Raw genomic sequence first — 8,902 nt, forward strand, 5'->3', positions numbered from 1 at the left:
CCTGAAGGGTTAGGAAACTACCTCCTCTAATGCTCCTGGCGTAGACGTTATAGATGTCAATGCTCTTACTCATGCCACCTTTTAGTCTAACCCCAAGAATATCTGGGCTATATATGGGCAGCTCCTCGATGTCACAATTTAGGGAGATATTAATTAAAATAAGCAGCCCTCCTAGCCGCCAGCCATGTTTTGAGGAAATTGCCGGTCTGTGGAATGTCACAAATCCTGGAATGAATATAGGAGTCAGGCTCCAAGTTTCCTACAAAATGCAGATCTCGTGCCAGTTAATGAGCTCGAGCCAATTGGGGAGATCAAGCTTCCCCCTTATGCCGACACGTTCCATGATGCTATTTTCAGCTTCTTATTATCTATGATCTGGGGAGGAGTCTGAGGAGGGAGTGGAATGGCTATTTCAGTCGCGTAAGTTGCTGGGTGGATACATGTGTCTGTATCTCCGGCCTGAAAGTAATCTCCCATTTGCAGAGTAGCGACTATGTCTAGGACAGGCTGTGAATTAGGTGTCATTGACTTAGTGCCTTGGAAAAGACCAACCTATCGAGTAGGCAGTGTAGAAAACGTAAAGTCAGAGTCCATGTTAAAGAAGTGCACAGGTTCCTGAGGGAATTCTGGGGGTAGTCAGTCATTCTGGGACAGGGTCGAGAGATGGGAGTCCTTTAGAGGCAACAGGGCAGTCTTAACAGGTTCCGCCAGACTAGGGCTGTTCAACTTCATTTGGATGTTTGTAGCAGGAAGGTGGGCAGGTTCTGGCTTCAATGACAACTAAATTGTGCACTAGATGTTCGCTAGTGGGGTAAGCTCTATTGCGTCAACAGTGCTGGTGTTTAATTCACGTCTTCTTGCCCGCAAGATGTCATCCCTTATTATAGATCTACATCCCCTTGTGTGCCTAATCCAGTGTATAACTTTGTTTTTTAAGGCTTCACCATTTTCGTGTTAGGTTATATTGCAGTCAACCTTAGGTACGTTGATCATGTAAATAGTAGTAGACTGGGAAACAGTGTGAGTGTAATGGTGAAGTTGACGGAGTGAAGGCACCATACCACAGCCTGTACTAGAACGTGATGGTTCTTGCTCTATGGACGTCCCTAGTCCTGCTGTGCCCCTACAAAAACCCCTGTGTTCCCTCCGAGGTCCCTCCTAGTACTTGCCATGCGCAGTTGTTGAATTGCAAGGGAGCCTGTCATAATGGCCTGAGGTACCAAACGAGGATACACGATTGGTATTAGGAGCGATGCGTGTTGTTTGCATGCTAAGGGGGGTGGGAGAACTCGAGGTTGTGTTTATGTTAATGCTTGAGAAAGGCACAGGAGGGGAGGATTCAAATCTACTACATTCTTCTAAACCGAGGTACAACTTCGACAGTATGGCAGTCAGAGTCTCTAAAGTTTCTTTTAGGGCCACTATTTCCCTTTGGAGATCTAAATTAGAGGGTGGTGTTTCGCTGGCTACCTGCCTTCCATCTTGACAAGGGCTCGTATTTGGCCAATTAGCTGCTAGAATCCTGGGCACTGAGTCTATTATGCATATTGGTACATCGTTTGTGGAGGGTTGCTCTGCAAGGGGTGCAAAGCGATTACTCAGGGGAGATAAGCCAGCGTGGCGCATTCAGTTGCACAGGGTTTGCTCAATGGGCTGGCGGAGGGCTCTTTTGGTGCTTCCCGAGCTTTCAATGGGTGGGTCTTACTGGCCACTTTTTTAAATAGGCTCAGTATGTTCCCGTACCCTTTATTAAATGGCCCAATGGGAATGTGTGCTTGGGAAGCCATGGGGGTAAGGCCAGGAGTGTCAGATGATGGTGCAGATGTCGCAAGAAGGCCCTCACAATCTGCAATTACATTATCAATTTGATTTACCCCCGCTACCCATCCCTCCCTGACACAGGACTTGAGTTCTGAACCTGCTTCTCAGTTTTTTTCTTCACAGCGCCTCCCGACCTGCCCTCAGTCACTTTCTTTTTCCCCATGACAACAAATGTATACTGCAGTGGGAGGTAGTTGCAATTTGACTATAGGGGCCTAAGTACAGCTTGAGGAGTCAATGGAGCGCAGTACCTTGAGAGAGAAGCAGTCCAAGTCGTTAAGGTGCAGATTTCATGGGGGTGGCCCAGCCTCCTCCGGGCTCTAACGGGCATGGATTGGCCAGCCCTTGGCCCAGGCTTTGGCCGGGCGCGGCCACGCACGTCCTGCCCTGCGGGAGCCCGGGGCTGTTTTGAGCACCTCCCGGTGCAGGGAATCGCGCTGGCGCCTCCTGGTGCTTTGGTTTCTGGGGAATGGAGTCCCCTGCCCCGCAGACGGCAAACAGCAGCAGCGGTATCAGACCCCCGCACTGCTGGAGCCCGGTGCTGTTTTGAGCACCTCCCGGCACGGGAAATCGCATTGGCGCCTCCTGGCACTTTGGTTTCTGGGGAATTGAGTCCCCTGCCTAGCAGACGGCAAACAGCAGCAGCGGTATCAGACCCCTGCTGAAATGATCATTATTTAACCCATGGCATCCAGGACACCGGACCTGGGACTACAGCCCAGGGAAGGGACCAGAAACATTGGCCTATAAAGGTGGTTCATTGGTTGTCCCTGGGGCCACGTCCCTACACTGGTATCCTTAAGCTTTTTGACTGCTGATTGATTTAATTTTTTAATAAGGTGGGGTGACAGACACCTCGACCTTTGGAGAGGCATGCAGTTCCAGACCCCCCCCCCACACAAGGTTTCTCAGAGGGGTTTTGGGTGAGGGGAGCAACATTTTGTGTCTGGATATAAAACTCTGATCACCACATATGGTGGGGCACACAACACACAGAAGCCAAAGGGATGACCCTCAAGGTAGTGTATTGGAACATCAATGCCCTGGGTAACAAATTGTAGAGGGGATTGGTAGAAAATACACATCTAAACATGATGCAAACAGCAAAAAACCCACTCAGTGGAGCAAAAATCATGGGTTCCTGAACCAAGGCAGATAAAAGCTCCGGCTCCATGCAGGGTTCTGTTTGGTTTCTATGGGAGTGGGGATCATGATCCGCAAATACCTCCCACTGCAGGTCACAAAGTCCTGGATAGATAATACTGTATATCAGACTGTGGTGAGTGGCAGAGAAAACTTGGTGTTAGTGTCATGGTACTTCCCCACAGGCCTGCAGTCAGGTCAGCTCAACAGGTTTGGGGAGTGGAAAGCAGCCATACCTGATGCCCTTCTCATATTTGGGGACAACTTTAACTTACCCTCTGTGGTGATTTGGGCAGAGTCAAGGCGTCTGGGAAGGAGAACCATGGCAGATACAAATCTGGCCACGATCATGAAGTGAATGGGGATGGTGGACCATTCCGGAGGGAGGAACATCCTGGGATGCTGTAGTAATCCTGCTTCTCCAACTCAATGTGCTCAACGTCATGTATGGATTACCTCCTGGAGCCATGTCACCAGTTGGGCAGAGCAAATAATTCACCCATAGTCACAACCATACAGACAAGCACATCTGGGGTAGGGCGGGTTGGAGGCTTGGTCCATGGAAACTGATTAACTAGAACACAAGAAAGTAAATTACAGAGGGTACAGACTCCATTTTAAAGAGAAAAAGGGGACCTTTGGAGTCAAATGCCGATCTGTGGGAGGCATGTAAAGCGACAATAAGGGGCCATTTAATCACACATGTGACAGGAAAAAGGAGCGAGGGGAGAAGGAGTGCAGGGAGTTGGAGACTAGATTGATGCAGTGGGAGATGAAATATGGGCCTCTCCTTCATCAGAAATGGCACACCACATAAAAAGATCTAGAGACGACTACAGTACCTCACCCAGCGAGAAGCAAGGGCATAATGTAGAGCATGGTAGGGTAAGTTATATGACATAGGTAACAAGGCTGTGAAACTACTGGCTTGGTTGGCAAAGAAAGGAGAGGGGCAGAGATGGATACACTCAGTCTATATGGAGAATGGCGTGGCAGCCGAGACACCCACCAACAAAGCACAGGAATTTGCCACTTATCTATGCTACCTTTATCGGAATCGAAAGGTCAAAGATTTGAATGGCTTTTTCAATGACATCCCAGTCCCTAGTCTCAGGGAGGAAGTCTGTAGGTAGGTCCCTGTGGGCAGACATAGTAGAGGTAGATATCTCTGAGGCTCTGTATCAGTTGAAATGTGGCAAATGTCCAGGTCCAAATGATCTGCCATCCAAATGTTTTAAATGTGTGAAACCTCTAAACTATGATTAAGATACTCTCCTGCATGATCTGTGCCAGGCAACTATTGTTCTAATCCCCAAGAAGGGGAAAGCTCCATAGATTGTTTCTGTGGAATGGGGGGCACCTAGAATAGCTGTTATCACTAGGAAGGCCCTGGAGGGAGGCATCGTCCTTCTTTATTTGCAGCAGCACTACCAAGCTGCCTATCTGTTGGTGGTAAATGACTAGGCTTTCTCTGGGCGCCCAAACCCTCACTACCTGCACACAGAAGGGCGATGGATCCTGAAGGCTATGTCCATTGACTTGATAGGAGGGAGGGGCAGCCCCACTTCCTGACCCCTGACGTCTACACTGGTTAGGATATGGAGAAGGGCCACACAGATTCCGTGGTGGAAGGGCAAACTAGCACTCGAGACTCTCCTGTGGAGTTAGATGTATTGAAGTGGTTGCTGGCCATAGAAGGTTTTAACAAATATGACATATTAGGCATCTCCAAGGTGGAAGACATCTGGCAAGCTAGTGTGATGATTCCATTCCCTGAAGTGAAGGAGCAATACTGGGTGACAGGAAGCCAATACCTCTAATACCTACTGTGGAAGCATATTCTGCAGAACAATGATGACCTATTACAAAACATGACTGAGCAGACCCCATTAGAGTACATGGTGATGGGACCCCCCTTTCATCAGTCTGGCAGTTTCCCAAAAATACACTACACTCCTGAATAACAGTCTCACATTTCTGGATTGCCGAAGAGATCGGTGGGAATGGTACCTAGGTGGGTTGGAAGACAACAACTGGGGTTCAGCCTGGAGATACCCAAGGGACATGTCCTGATCCAATTGAAAATACTCCTCAGGGCCAGGTTCTTCTGGATGGCTGAAAGGGATGTCGACACAAGGGTACACTGCTACACATAAGCTGGAACTATATCTGGGCTCAGGGGTATTGGGGAAAGGTGGGCCATAGGATATATCGACTTGTCTGTGGAACTCACTCCACAGTTGGTGGTAATAGGCACATGGACAGAAGAAACCCTGAACAAATATATGCTCCTCTTTTGTAATATTGCCTTGATGGTGGCAAGGCATGATATAATCAGACATTGAGGCATTATGGTCTTGAACCTGCAGGATTGGGAGTCCAACATGGACGGGTTTATGAGAGTTGAAAAACTGGAAATCAGGCACAGGGAAGCCCTTATATGTTTGAAAAAATATTGGACCATTGGACGAGTGCAGAGGATAACAAGGCCTAACAGAAAGGAGGCCTTGGCTTTTGAACAAGACAGTGGATAAAGTGTTTTACTGGGGAAAGTGGGCAATAGAAAACATGTGTTGGTGGCTCAGGGCTCTGAGGGTCCTATTACGAGTTTGGCGGTCCAATGGCTTACGCCTCGTGCAATAAGACTGCCCTAAGTCAAAAACAATCACAGACCACCCCACCCAGCAAGGAACAATGTAATAACTTCCTCACATACTTTACAAAGAAAATTCAGGACATACTGATGGAGATCGACAACTCTCCCTGCACACCTCCACCCAAAATAGTGGATGACTCACAAGTTATTACGGCCGATTCCCTTTCCTCCTTCTCACTCCTCGGAATGGATGTCCTTCGAGGTCTGGCCAAAAAGACTAAATCTGGCTCCACAGCCGACCCCTGTCCACCTAGTATCTTCAACCTTGCATTCCCAGAAATTGGACACGACATTCTGGCTCTTCTCAACGCCTCCCTACGCTTAGGGAAGGTTCCTAGCTGCTTCAAGGAGGCTAGAATTATCCCCCTCCTTAAAAAACCCGGTGCGGATATATCCAATATGAAGAACTAACACCCCATCTCCCAACTTCCCTTTCTCGCTAAAATACTTGAACAGCATGTGCTGCAGAATCTCTCCAGGTTCCTTGAAGATCACTATCTTCTGGGGGACAGGCAAGCAGGCTTTCGTGCTCACCATAGCACCGAATTGGTAATGCTATCGGTCCTCGACGACATCAGATTAAATGTCGACAATAAGATGCCTTGCGTGCTGGTCCTTCTTGACCTGTCGGCAGCGTTCGACACGGTCAACCACGCTACCCTTCTGAAAAGATTACGTTCATTGGGACTGGGGGGATCAGTCTTACAATGGGTCACCTCTTTTTTGACAGATCGCACCCAAAGAATCCAGATGGGTGATTGGGTCTCGGAGAAAGGCCCTATTACCTGTGGAGTCCCGCAAGGATCCGCACTCTCACCCCTTCTGTTTAATATTTATCTCAGTCCTTTAATCAAGGCTTTGTCGGCTATGGACTGCCAGATTTTTAACTATGCAGATGACACTCAGCTCATTCTCCACATTGAGAACTCTCCCCATGCACAATCCAGGGCAAAAGAGATCTTAAGCTTTACGGTCAATTGGATGACGGCCAATTCACTTAAAATTAACCCTGACAAAACCGAAGTCCTGGCAATGTCAGATGACCACAATCCGTGGAACTCTCTGTTCTGGCCCCAGGAGCTGGGTGAGGCCCCTGTCCCGATCCCGTTGGTTAAAAGCCTGGGTATCAAAATAGATGACAAACTCACCCTGGCCAATCAAGTTTCCACGGTCTTTGGCACCTGTGTGGGACTTCTTCGACTGCTAAGGAGGCTCTCCCCCATTCTCTCATTCTCCACCATGTATCTGCCATCATTTTGGCCCGTCTCGACTACGCCAACTCCCTGTATATTGGACTTCCTGACTTCTTGGTTAAAAAACTACAGATAGCAATGAATGACGCTGCTAGGCTCATTTTCAAATTACCAAGACACACTCGAGCCTCGACTCTTCTCCAACGCCTTCATTGTCTCCCTGTGAAACAAAGGGCTAAATTCAAGGGCCTGTGCATCGCCCATAAAGCAATTTATGGCCAAGCTCACTCATATATCAAACAGCGCCTCACAAAATACGTGCCAGGGCGCGTACTCAGGTCCTCCACAGGAAGTCTGCTTTACCGTCCCAGTTTCAACTATGTCTCCAAAGGAGGAAGGGCCTTCTCCTCCGTTATTCCCACTCTTTGGAACAAGCTTCCCAGCCAACTTCGAGCTGAACCCCGCCTTCTCCCTTTTAGGAAACAATTGAAAACCATCTTGTTTATAGAAGCCTGGGCTTAACATAACGATCAGTGCTCTGCTGAGTCTACGCTACTCTTCTTCTACAGCGCTTAGAGACCTTTTTGGTATTAAGCGCTCAACAAATCCAAATTAACATAACATAACATAAGACCACCAGTCAGAGGCCGCAATATGCTTGGTGGGCCTGGCACGGTCCTGCCAAGCATGTTACCAGTTTCCTCTTCACCAGGGTTTTCAAAGCGGTTCCACTGCCATGAAATCCCTGTCAGAGAGGAAACCAAGGGGGCTCTAGAGGCCCTCCCTGTACCTCAAACATATGTGCATGAACACAGGGGGGCATAACATGTGCCCCCCTGTGTGCATGCACATTTGTTCCTGCACAGAATAGACTTTCGAGTCAATGCCATGCAGGAACCTTGTAGTGCGGTTCCATTGTGGTGCTTTTTCAATGGCACTCCCGCCTTTGAAAGAGGCACCGCCATATCGCCCACCTGCCAGACTACTCAAAGGTTGTAATTTGGCAGGCGGCGCCAGCATTGGCGGAGCGGTGGCACACAGGTTTGCATCGCCGTGTCACCACTACACCAAAAACTTGGAATTAGGCCCTAAGTGTTCGCCCACCTAAGCTACCAAATATAAACTGCTCTTTGTGTGATTAAGACCAGACACATAAGCCTTGTAATTTGTTTTAGTTTGTTATGGTACTTTGTTAATGTACTGAAAAACTTAATAAAATATATATTTTATTTTTTAAAGGAAGTATTAAAACATACTTTTTATCATGTTAAGTCTTTATCATATTTTTTCATGACATTTGTTGCTCTGATCTAATCTTTTGATGTCTTGGTTCATGCTTTGGCTCTTACAGCCAAGTCAGACAACACCTGGATCTGCTCTCTCCAAGGCTGTCTGTGCCCCTGCTGAATCCAGAGAAATGTTGTGTCTCCTATTCCCTGGAGTCAGGTAAAAGCTTGAAACTGTTCTCAAAAAGTAAGTGACCACAGTCAACATTTCTTACCCTCCAATTATGAAAAATTGCCAGAAACAATTCTCTCTTCCCGACCAATAAAGGTTTTGAATGATCTTCTTTTAAGCCGAGAATGTAATTGTATATGCCTGCTGACATTTTGAGTGCCTGCCAATATATTTTGTTGAATTTGGCAGAGCTGTAGAGCAAAGGATGCATAATCTCTTTGATCTCGAAGTCTGGTTGGTAAGCATTGACCTTTGCAGTGTCTTTCCTGTCACACCCTGTCTGAACAGAGTCAGAACCCTGCCAGACCTGAACAGAGTTGGCAAGAATTACCGTAGTGAACAGTAAACACAGGTGGTAGGGCAATGCAGCTAAAGAAATCACAATCCAAGGTTCATGTAGGGTTCACTGTGCCTTCCATAGGCCTTGCCATAACCATGTCTATTTCTGTAGCCCTTCCTTAAAAAAGCATTGCATTGGCTTATGCTCAGAGTTGTCATTCCCAGGCTCAACAATTCAAATGCTTTCATTAATGGTATCACGAAAAGAAGGTATTTGGGCGATGGAGACCACTGAGTTGTTCTACCTTGCTTGTCTTGATCTTGAAAAAACATTACAATGGCTCCAATTGGG

This window comes from Triturus cristatus, chromosome 1_2, assembly GCF_964204655.1.
Source record: "Triturus cristatus chromosome 1_2, aTriCri1.1, whole genome shotgun sequence".
Taxonomy (NCBI): Eukaryota; Metazoa; Chordata; class Amphibia; order Caudata; family Salamandridae; genus Triturus; species Triturus cristatus.